The sequence below is a fragment of the Nannobrachium achirus genome (assembly GCF_963921795.1).
Source record: "Nannobrachium achirus genome assembly, chromosome: 6".
Lineage (NCBI taxonomy): Eukaryota > Metazoa > Chordata > Actinopteri > Myctophiformes > Myctophidae > Nannobrachium > Nannobrachium achirus.
The window spans coordinates 57,627,153-57,637,008 of NC_137815.1; positions in this window are offsets into that span (position 1 = coordinate 57,627,153).

The following is a 9,856-nucleotide window of genomic DNA, read 5'->3' on the forward strand; positions in this document are numbered from 1 at the left end:
GCTGAACTCAAAGCTCAGCTTGAGATCAAGGTATTATTATACGTTGTATTATAGATACATACACAGGTCGAACCAGTCATTGATCCTATCGATGAACCAGACAGTCGTTAAGGCCTCCTTTGGAAGGAGCTGACAGGTCACCTGCAGTCTGATGGCACTCGCTGTGCTATGTGAGAACACCTTGCATGCAGGTAGGACCTTGAAGCAGAGAACATAACTGTAAGTATGGAAAATACTGCGAAAGAATTATAAAGATGCAAGGCACTTTTCCGTTGTGTGTGAATATGACAGTCGGTGTTTACAATATACCAAACAGTGTGTTGTTACTTGTGCAACCCATTCATTCATTTTATCAAAGCTGTTTGCTGTTGATATGGCTCTGGCAGTCAGACCAGGCACAAGCTTTTCTGAGGTGTCAGACTGTACAGCAATCACTTTTTCCACGGCACACATGGACACCTGAAAAACATGAATAATTTCAAGCAGAAGTAGGTTGATTTTGTAAAATGACACATTTCAAAGTATATGAACTATATATTTGGGTGAACATTGATGTATGATGGAATCATCACAATTTATTGGGTCAATGTAGTATTTGGTAATTGATCTGAGTAGCATCCCATCGGTAAATGTACTCACTGTATCACCAGGCAAGCTATTCTCCCTGACAATGTCATCTGGTAAGATGAAGTCATGGTTACACATATTTTCATTGCCTTCAACAGGTGTGGGGTGTCGGGACAAAAGAAAAGGTACGCTCCCTCAAAATATGGATGGGCGATGTAGGTCTGGTCCATCGATTGGCCAACCCGAATGGCCAGCCTCCCGCCACATCGCCTGGTTGGACGAGTCACGAGTCCATGTCAGAACACTAGAAGTTGGATATAGAATGTAAGAACATTGACATCATTAAGCTGAGAAGGAAGCTTTTACAACGCCACTAACTGGTTTGTTCATATACAGTGTTGGTAAAATTAAAGGCTAAGCCTGATCGTACCACAGCGACAACTCTCCACATGCCACAATGATGGATAGCATGTAGGCCCAGAGATCCTTTCCTGACACTGATGGCCCTGTGTAGTCATAAGCACCACTTGCTTAAAGTCCTTTGTTAAGGAGGCCAGGATGGTTGTCAGGACCTTTGTTGCCAGGGTGTCAAGTCGGGTGGGCAAGGTCACTGTACCCAAAATCATTTTGCTCCCTGGGTCGTACTGGATTTCCCTTTTTATGGCCATTTCATCGATCTATTTAAAAAAAAATATATATATATATATATATTTATTTTTTTTAAATTAAAAGATAAAATGTGCATATGAAACAAAATGGTGTATATGGGAGTGAAACAATGTGTATGTATTTGTTATTAATTATTCAGATTTTATCATACTAATGAAACTATACAAATTAACTACACATTTTTATTTTAAAGCACCTTTAAGACAGCAAGGCGAGGACGTTGCTGCAGTTTCAGTGCCATCAACTCCAGTATCTCGTGCTGTATTCCTGGCTGAAATTTGATGGCCTCCTGTCGCCTGCCTTTGTGTCCGGTAGGATGGCATGGGGAAATGCATCTCTAGAGTGTGTAAAGATATTTTAGTGAAGTTTGTACTATGTCTCTCTTTGTTAGTAAGATTTAAATATGTTATAACAAGTCTAGGGCTCATACCTTTTCTTAAATATGCTTTGCCACTGATCCCTGTGGAAACTCTGACCTTTAAGCAGTTGGCTTGAGATCTCAACCTGATCCATCCATGATCTTTTTAAGCCACCATTTCAGCTTTAAGTATTGGACACTTCAAAGAAGAACTTCAATGTAAGTCACACAGTACACAAAATGTATGTTGCTTGGCCCTTACAGATTGCAATTTTCAACTAGACAGCACTACCGGCCACACTACAGATGTAAAAGTGATATAACATCATGTTTGGTGTGTGACCAGAAGTGCAAGATAGTGTAGTTTCCAATGCAACACTATTTTTCAGAACTTTACAAATTAAAACTCACTGAACGCCATAAACGTCTTATACGTCTTTGGACCTCGGTGCCATAAACGTCTTTTACGTCTTTTTAATTAATCAAAAGTTTTATCATTTTTTCATAATTGTAATTTTAAAAAAATCGCTCTAGAAGTTGGCCATATGCCTCCGTGACCTGAGCGATACGGCCGATTTGACTGTAGCACCAGTGTAACACAGTCCCGCGGAAAATCGGTATAGCCGAAGATTGGTTCCGGCCGTTTAAATGTTATCTAAAACGTTCGTTTATACACTTTCCCGTGCATCCCTGACGAACTATAAGTACTCAAAAAACGCAGAAAATTCTCAGGATTCTAGCGGTGCCATCCATTCTTCTCTACCTATCCTTGATCGCGATCGCCAGGGTTCCGAAGTGTGTAGCATGCTAGCTAAAAGGCCTGGCCAAAATGTAAACAACAGGCCCAAACAAAAAAAAAGATGGACGTCTTCTTCCTTCTTCTGTTAGTTGATCAGATAGTAGGAGACCACCCTCTGGTGGTTTTCAAATGGTATTGCACTCCAGATTGCACACAGGGCCCATCACAGCACACACATATGATGATGATCAAGACATCTTACACATGTTCTATTGAAGCCCAAATCTAATGATAGGATATATAATATATAAATATACATGTTTTCCTTTGTAAGAGGGGTAGTGTGGCTTTCGATAGAAGCATAGATTTATATATGTAATTTAAGTACAAAATATGATTTTGGCCCCCATAAAAAGGCAAAATTAAGCAAAATGGCTGGCACCAGTTTTGTAGATTTTGAATAAAGGGTGGCATTCACTGAGTTAAAGTGGATTTTCCCTTTACTGATTTTAATCATACTTTCCCTCTTTTGTCTTCATCCTTGTTGACATACACTTCTTAGCTACCTTGGCCCAGAAATGAGTTGAGTAAACATGCTTCTGTTACTACCTTGCCTTGTCATTGCTTAGTGCTAAGTAATGATGTAGTTATTATCTCACCTGCTTTCAAGGCTCTGAATCTGGTCAGTATTGAAGACCAGGCCAAGCATCTTATTCTGAAAGAGGAATAGTGCACATTAAAAGAGAAGCCTTTATTCATTAATAATATATATATATATATATATATATATATATATATATATATATATATATCTCAAGACAAAACTGCAAATCTTCAACTCAAAATGTCAAATCCACCCTAGTGGAACCTGTTACATATTACATAATAATATCCATTTCAAGTAATCCCTTGGGTCCAAATTGTATGGTAAAATGTGTTCATTTGTCTCGGTGAGTTGTTTACGTAAAAGGTCAATGCATTTTCTTCCCTTTTCGGGTTGGGGTGACATGTGTAATAAAAAGTTAAAAAGGAACCCTATTGGACAATATTTGAGCTTGGTACTTGGCAGAATCTTAACATACACACTTAAAGGATTAAGGAAAAACAATCAACCCAATAACTTAGGAGAAGTTTAAATGTGATCTGAACGTTTTCAGCTATTTTTAAACATTTTTTTTGTCCTGTAATGGATGTGCTTGAATTTTAATTATAACCACTTTAATGAATTCCTTGGGTCCAAATTGTATGGAAAAATAGGTTAATATGTCTCAGTAGCTTGTATCCTTCAAAAGTTATGCTTGTTTCTATTGTTTCCATCTTTGGGATTAGTCAGGATTTGTGAAAGAAAGGGTTAAAATTAAAAATGAACCCCATGAGAAAATATTTTAGCTTGGTACCTGGCAGAATCTTAAAATATACCCTTCAAGGATTAAGAAAAAACAGGTGGACCCCCCTGTCCATCTAGAGTAGTCTATGACAGGGGTAGGCAACCTTAGGCACGGACGGTGCCAACATTGGCACACGGGAGGGTGATCACTAGCACACTGGCAGAGTGTGAGAGAGTACACTCATATCTATATGCAATATATATTGCATATAATTCTACATTCATTCAAACTGATAACTTTGACTGGGGAGAAAGTCTGGGAGAGAAGTGGATTATTGCTTGAGTCTAATGATCATTAGGCCTACATCCTAATGTAAAATTATATATTTCTAAAGAACAACAAAAATAAAGGTTGTTATTTATAGACATATATAGTCAAAATCAATTGTAAATATGCCATTTTGGTGTCATAATTAAACTAAATGTTGACATGGCACACTGACTATCAAGAAAATAAAAACATGGCACTTCATGTCAAAAAGTTTGCCGGCCCCTGGTCTATTCGATATGGGTTCAGAATGAACAGAACCAGAGGTTGATGTGACAAACTTTAGAAATGTACAGATACCATCCATACACTTAAACTTTATATTGGTTTGTTTACTGTTGAGAGAGAAGACAATGCTGCACATCTGTGGACCCCACCTAGCTGAGCCCACAGGTTGAGAAACACTGCTCTAAACTAAACATACACAGAAAATAAACAAATCAAATTAAATATAACGCAAAACCAAAAGCAAAAAAAGTTATTAAAGTCATTAAAGTAACCACAGCAAACAACATCCAAACCATGCAATATGAATGAATGGCCTCCATACATCCATGCCCTCAGCACAACAAACAATCTGCCAAAAGCCAATCTCAAACATACTATGGCAAGGTGAGAGAAACAGTGAAAGGCTGTAGGTTAGGGTGGTTGGTTAGTTGTCCTCCTATAATAGCTCAGATATACTAGCCTACACCTGGTTACCCCTCAATACAGATTCATTACATTACACAAAATATAGCAAAATGACTCAACAAAATACCAAAACATACCTAGTCAGTATATTCAAGGCTGCCATTGGAATCAAATCCAAACACCTCATGCTTCCAGGCCCACAACAAACATTCAAAACTTCTGGCCAAACATTCAAAACTTCTGGCCAAACCGTAGCCTGCCAAAAGGGCTGCCTCTTATATGGACTACCCTTAAAGGGCCAGCGCTACAGAATACAGATGCATTGGGCTGTCAATGGTAGAGCAGGGACTTGCAGAGAATGTTAGAGAGGCAGATTTCTAAAAGGGCCTTTTGGTGGAAATATCGAAAATAGCAGACCTCCAAGCTCACAACGTGTCGCGTTGCAACGTGTTGTGAGCTTGGAGGTCGGCTATTTTTTCGGTGCTTGATACCACACTGAACTAGGCATATACAGGAGTCAATACTAGAGTCCATACTGGCATAGAGCATGGATTTCTACAAAGACAGGGCAATTATTTAAAGAGAGTTTGGACAAGGCAATTCACTTGAATGCTGCCTTCAGTTATGGCATGGAAAGGAGGGCATTTGCATTTCTTTCACCATAGTAAAAACTGCATTCATGGTGTGGAGAGGGCACTTTTTACAGAAAGATAAAAGGGCAGGGGCTCTAGCCCCCTTTGATGTCTATGTGTGCACGTGCCTGATGGTATGTGTTGCAACTCTAAATTCAACATATTAAAAACAAAAGAAGAAACTTGAGTTGCAATGTGAGGCTTTTAATGTGTTTGTGCATCAATGTCTGTTTCACTCTGTATTGTGGTATTGATATGTGGCTTGAGTAGCCTACTTGTTCCACCACTGTGTGGAGCTCTTATTGCAAAAGTATTTTTCTTTTAACCCAGGGGTCTTCAACATGGGGTCCGTGACCCCTAGTTACTACAGGGCGTCCTCCAAATCTTTGAGTGATAGAAACTTTTTTTCCCTCCTTTTTTATATTAACCACTTGAACCCTATAGCGTCCATATTCTGAGAACTTCAGTCAAAAATAGCCGATCTACAAGCTCACAACGCCTTGTGAGCTTGTAGATCGGCTATTTCTGGCAAAGAGGTTTGGTGTAGAGGGGAAGAAGAGCAGACTAAGTACAGAGTGATAGGTGAAGTTTATTATGTATTGACGGTTCAAGAGGTTAAATATCTGAAAACACAAATTGACATGAATCCAAAACACACTGATGGTTGTGCTGTCAAACAATGAAACTATATGGAATCTATGAAGAGGTTGTGGGGGTCCCTGCATCTTCTCTCTCTCAACTAAGGGGTCCTTGACCTGAAAACGTTGAAGACCCCTGTTTTAACCTATTAAGACCTGTAATTATTTTATACTTTGGCCATTGAAAAAATGCAAATATACAAGCTCACAGCGGGGCACCGAGTGCCACGCTTGTAGATCTGCTATTTTTGAAAAATCATGAAAATATTAGCAAATCTTTGTAGGTATATTTTTCAAAGCAAACTTCTGTAACTCAAATCTCTGCCTCTGGGCCTGGGGGCTCCCTGGAACAACATGTTTGAAATGTTTATTTATGACCACATGAAGAGAAGTACAAGAATTCCTCGTACAAAGGACATAAACAATGCCAGTGCAGTCAGATGATTAGGGAAACAGCCAAGTGCGTTATTAATTAATTCGCGGAGCTTGCAGATCGATCGGCTATAAAACATAGAGGTAATATAGGCTATATATAAGTGATAACTGCCTCAGACCCTCAGTGGCTGCTATGGACCTCTCCCTGGGCCGCAAACGGCCCGTGGGCTGCCAGTTTTACAACTCTGATCTAGGTCATATTTGACGGATATTGCGCTAGCAAAGCTTGCAGGATTATTAAGCGTCCTAGCCACCCCAACCAAGGACTGTTTCAGATACTAAGTGGCAAGATTTTTTGTAGCCACAGAACCAAGGAAGGACAATAGATTGCTGTTGCTACTTCCTCTGGTCAATCAGGCTTATGAATGTACAAGCCAGGAAAAGGAAAAATAGGCCTAGAAAATGTTAATTCACACAGGCCCCAGTCTGTGTGTCAGTTAAATAATGCCAAGGACATTGGCACAGATAGATGTTTACATCCGACAGGCTGCCCTGTAGTCTGACATACTGTGGCCTTCAAGCCACAGTATGTCAGACAACAGGGCAGCTTTATTGCTAATTGTACACTCTATGAACAATGAAATAGTTATCCATAATAACAACCTTAACAGAACCAGAAGCAACTTTATTATCACATCATTGGTTTACAGGTGTTAAGAAGTGGTGAACCATTTTGTTTTCCAGAAACAGAGAAGAAGAAAAAGGAAGGTTATCTTGTTGCCCCCCAACATATTTGCCCAACTTGCCCACAAATCAAGACATTTAAAAAAACTGTCTATAGTCTATAAATGAGGCAGAACAAAATGCGAAAATGGGACACAAAATATAACATTTAAGTTCCCTTGCTTCACTTCACATTTTCACCAAAAGATGGCAACGTAAGACAGTGGTCGATATGGAAATAGAATTGCTGGATTACTGCTGGCAAGTGCAGCCAGCATATTACTAATTCTACTCACTCGCCATATAGCGGATGCCTGCTGGCTAAATGTTTGACTACTCGGTAACTGTGTGTGTGTGTGTGTGTGTGTGTGTGTGTGTGTGTGTGTGTGTGTGTGTGTGTGTGTGTGTGTGAGTGTGTGTGTGTGTGTGTGTGTGTGTGTGTGTGTGTGTGTGTGTGTGTGTGTGTGTGTGTGTGTGTGTGTGTGTGTGTTTGTGTGAATCTGATTATGTCTCTTGACCTGGCTGTGACACTCTCGGTTGGTGTATACCCCTTGTTCAGCAGTCTACACACTGCCTGCTGATTCTGTGAGAGTCTTAGAGGGATAAACAGGGACAGAACCCACCCGGGTTAAGAATGAACATCCTGTTCAAAGGCTCATCGTCCCTCCTGGCAGAGTGATTGTTCTTATACATATCAGCCTCCCTCCATTTCTATTGGCTTGCATTCCCTCGTTTTCTCTCTTCTTCTCTCAGATGAGTTGCTGGAGGCGAAGCTATGCAGTGGAGTCAGACTAAAGTATGTGCAAGAGATAAAGAAGGCTTTGTGTAGCGTAACGTGGTGATATGTATTAAAAATACATGAAATAAAAAAGATACACTTGCCGTACGGTGCCTCAAAAAAAGATTTGACTGAACTTGAGTAATGTTAACTGCAAGGTAGAATTAGTGTGCAGATATAAACTGCATGATAGCGGTAATTACTGGAGGCAAAACCATATTTCACTGCTGTTTTGCCAGCTTTACTTTTAATAACACCTTGTCAAATCCCTTATAGCAGGAGTACCCCCCCCCCCCCCCGCCCCACACACACCCACACACACACACACACACACACACACACACACACACACACACACACACACACACACACACACCTCCCCAGTCCCTAATTGTTAGTCATTCTGTACGTAAATACAGCAGAGGACAGGCTAGATATATCACTCTATTATCAAACACACAGACACACATACACACACGCACGCACACACACACACACACTCATGCATGCATGAATGCACAAACACACACACGCACACACCCATACACACACTAGGGTATTAACCAAAAAGTAGACAAGTCGACTCATTCGACTTCATTACACAAGTCGACTCCCACCAGGGAAAGTCGAAAGTTGAAAAAAAAGAAAAAAAAAGAAAAGAAAAAATCATCATTATATGTGCTCCATGTGTAGTGTGTACAGCATTCAAACAGTAGGATTGCTTATTGTCAAGGACAGAATGATACTCTCCTTTTCCAACTGTGTTTTTTCAATTTAATTAAGCACAGGTTTTCGGTTTTGTACCCCCGTTCACGCACAGTGTGACGATGTCATCAAACAATAAAGTCGACTTCAACTCAACTTTTTACTGAGTCAAGTCAACTTGCAAAAATCACAAGTAGTTAATGCTCTAACAAACACACACACACACACACACACACACACGCACGCGCACACACATACACACACACACACACACACACACACACACACACACACACACACACACACACACACACACGCACACACGCACAAAATGACACAACTAATATCTGTTGTGTCTGACATCAATGCATGTTGATCTACATCTACATATGCATTTGACTGCTTCTGCCATATAGGTATGTGCATTTGGCAGGTCAGTCTCCTGAAGGTCTGGATGGTCTTGAAGATAGAGATCTTTAAGAATTTGTGTCCTGTCTCCTCTGTCATGTCCTGTGTCCAGTTTTCCTGCCGAAGATCTTGGCGGTTGAGTCTTGAAGATAGGCGAAGAGTCGATACCTGAAAGTCAGAGATAGTCTGAGATTCTCGGGAGCGTTGGTTGAATCTGGTCTCTCGAAGTGTCTGCGACCCTTTAGATCAACTTTATAAACTGTAGAATGGTGGAGACATACGTTATGTCAGTGTTTCTCAACCATTTCAGGCCGCGACCCCCAAAAGAATCATATTTTAACAGGGGACCCCCCCACCTTGACCAGTAATAACAGTTGAGGCATTACATTTTTATAGCACGGTTCTATTGTAAAAAATAGCAGATCTACATGCTCACAAAGTTGTGAGCATGTAGATCAGCTATTTTCACAATTTCTGCCTCTAATATTTGACAATTTGGCCAATGTTTAATTTGTCCTTTTAGAGGTATTAAAAAAGTCCTTGAAATTGTCACTTGAAATGTGCAGATACCCTCTGTGAGTCTGTACACTTAAACTTTATGTTGGTTTGTTTAGTGAGTAAGAAAACAATGAAAACAAGTGAGAAAACAATGTTTCACTTTAAGCTAATCATCTGGGGGACCCCGCAAAATAATGGACTCCCCTGGGGGTCCCAACCCACAGGTTACATAACAATCTAACGTTTGAAAAGGCCTGTACATTCACGCTGCAGCCAATGACTGCTTTCAACAAGTCCTCCAGTGATGTGATGCAGGGACGTGCTGGCCATTGGGAAAAGCGGGACAACTCCTGAACGGCCGGTTCATTCCCGGCCGGCCCAGGCCAACCATTAGGAAAAATAAATAAAATAAATGTATATCTTCACTGTTGGGCAGAAACCTTGTATCTCCAAGTTTCAAATGTATACATTTTTTCGC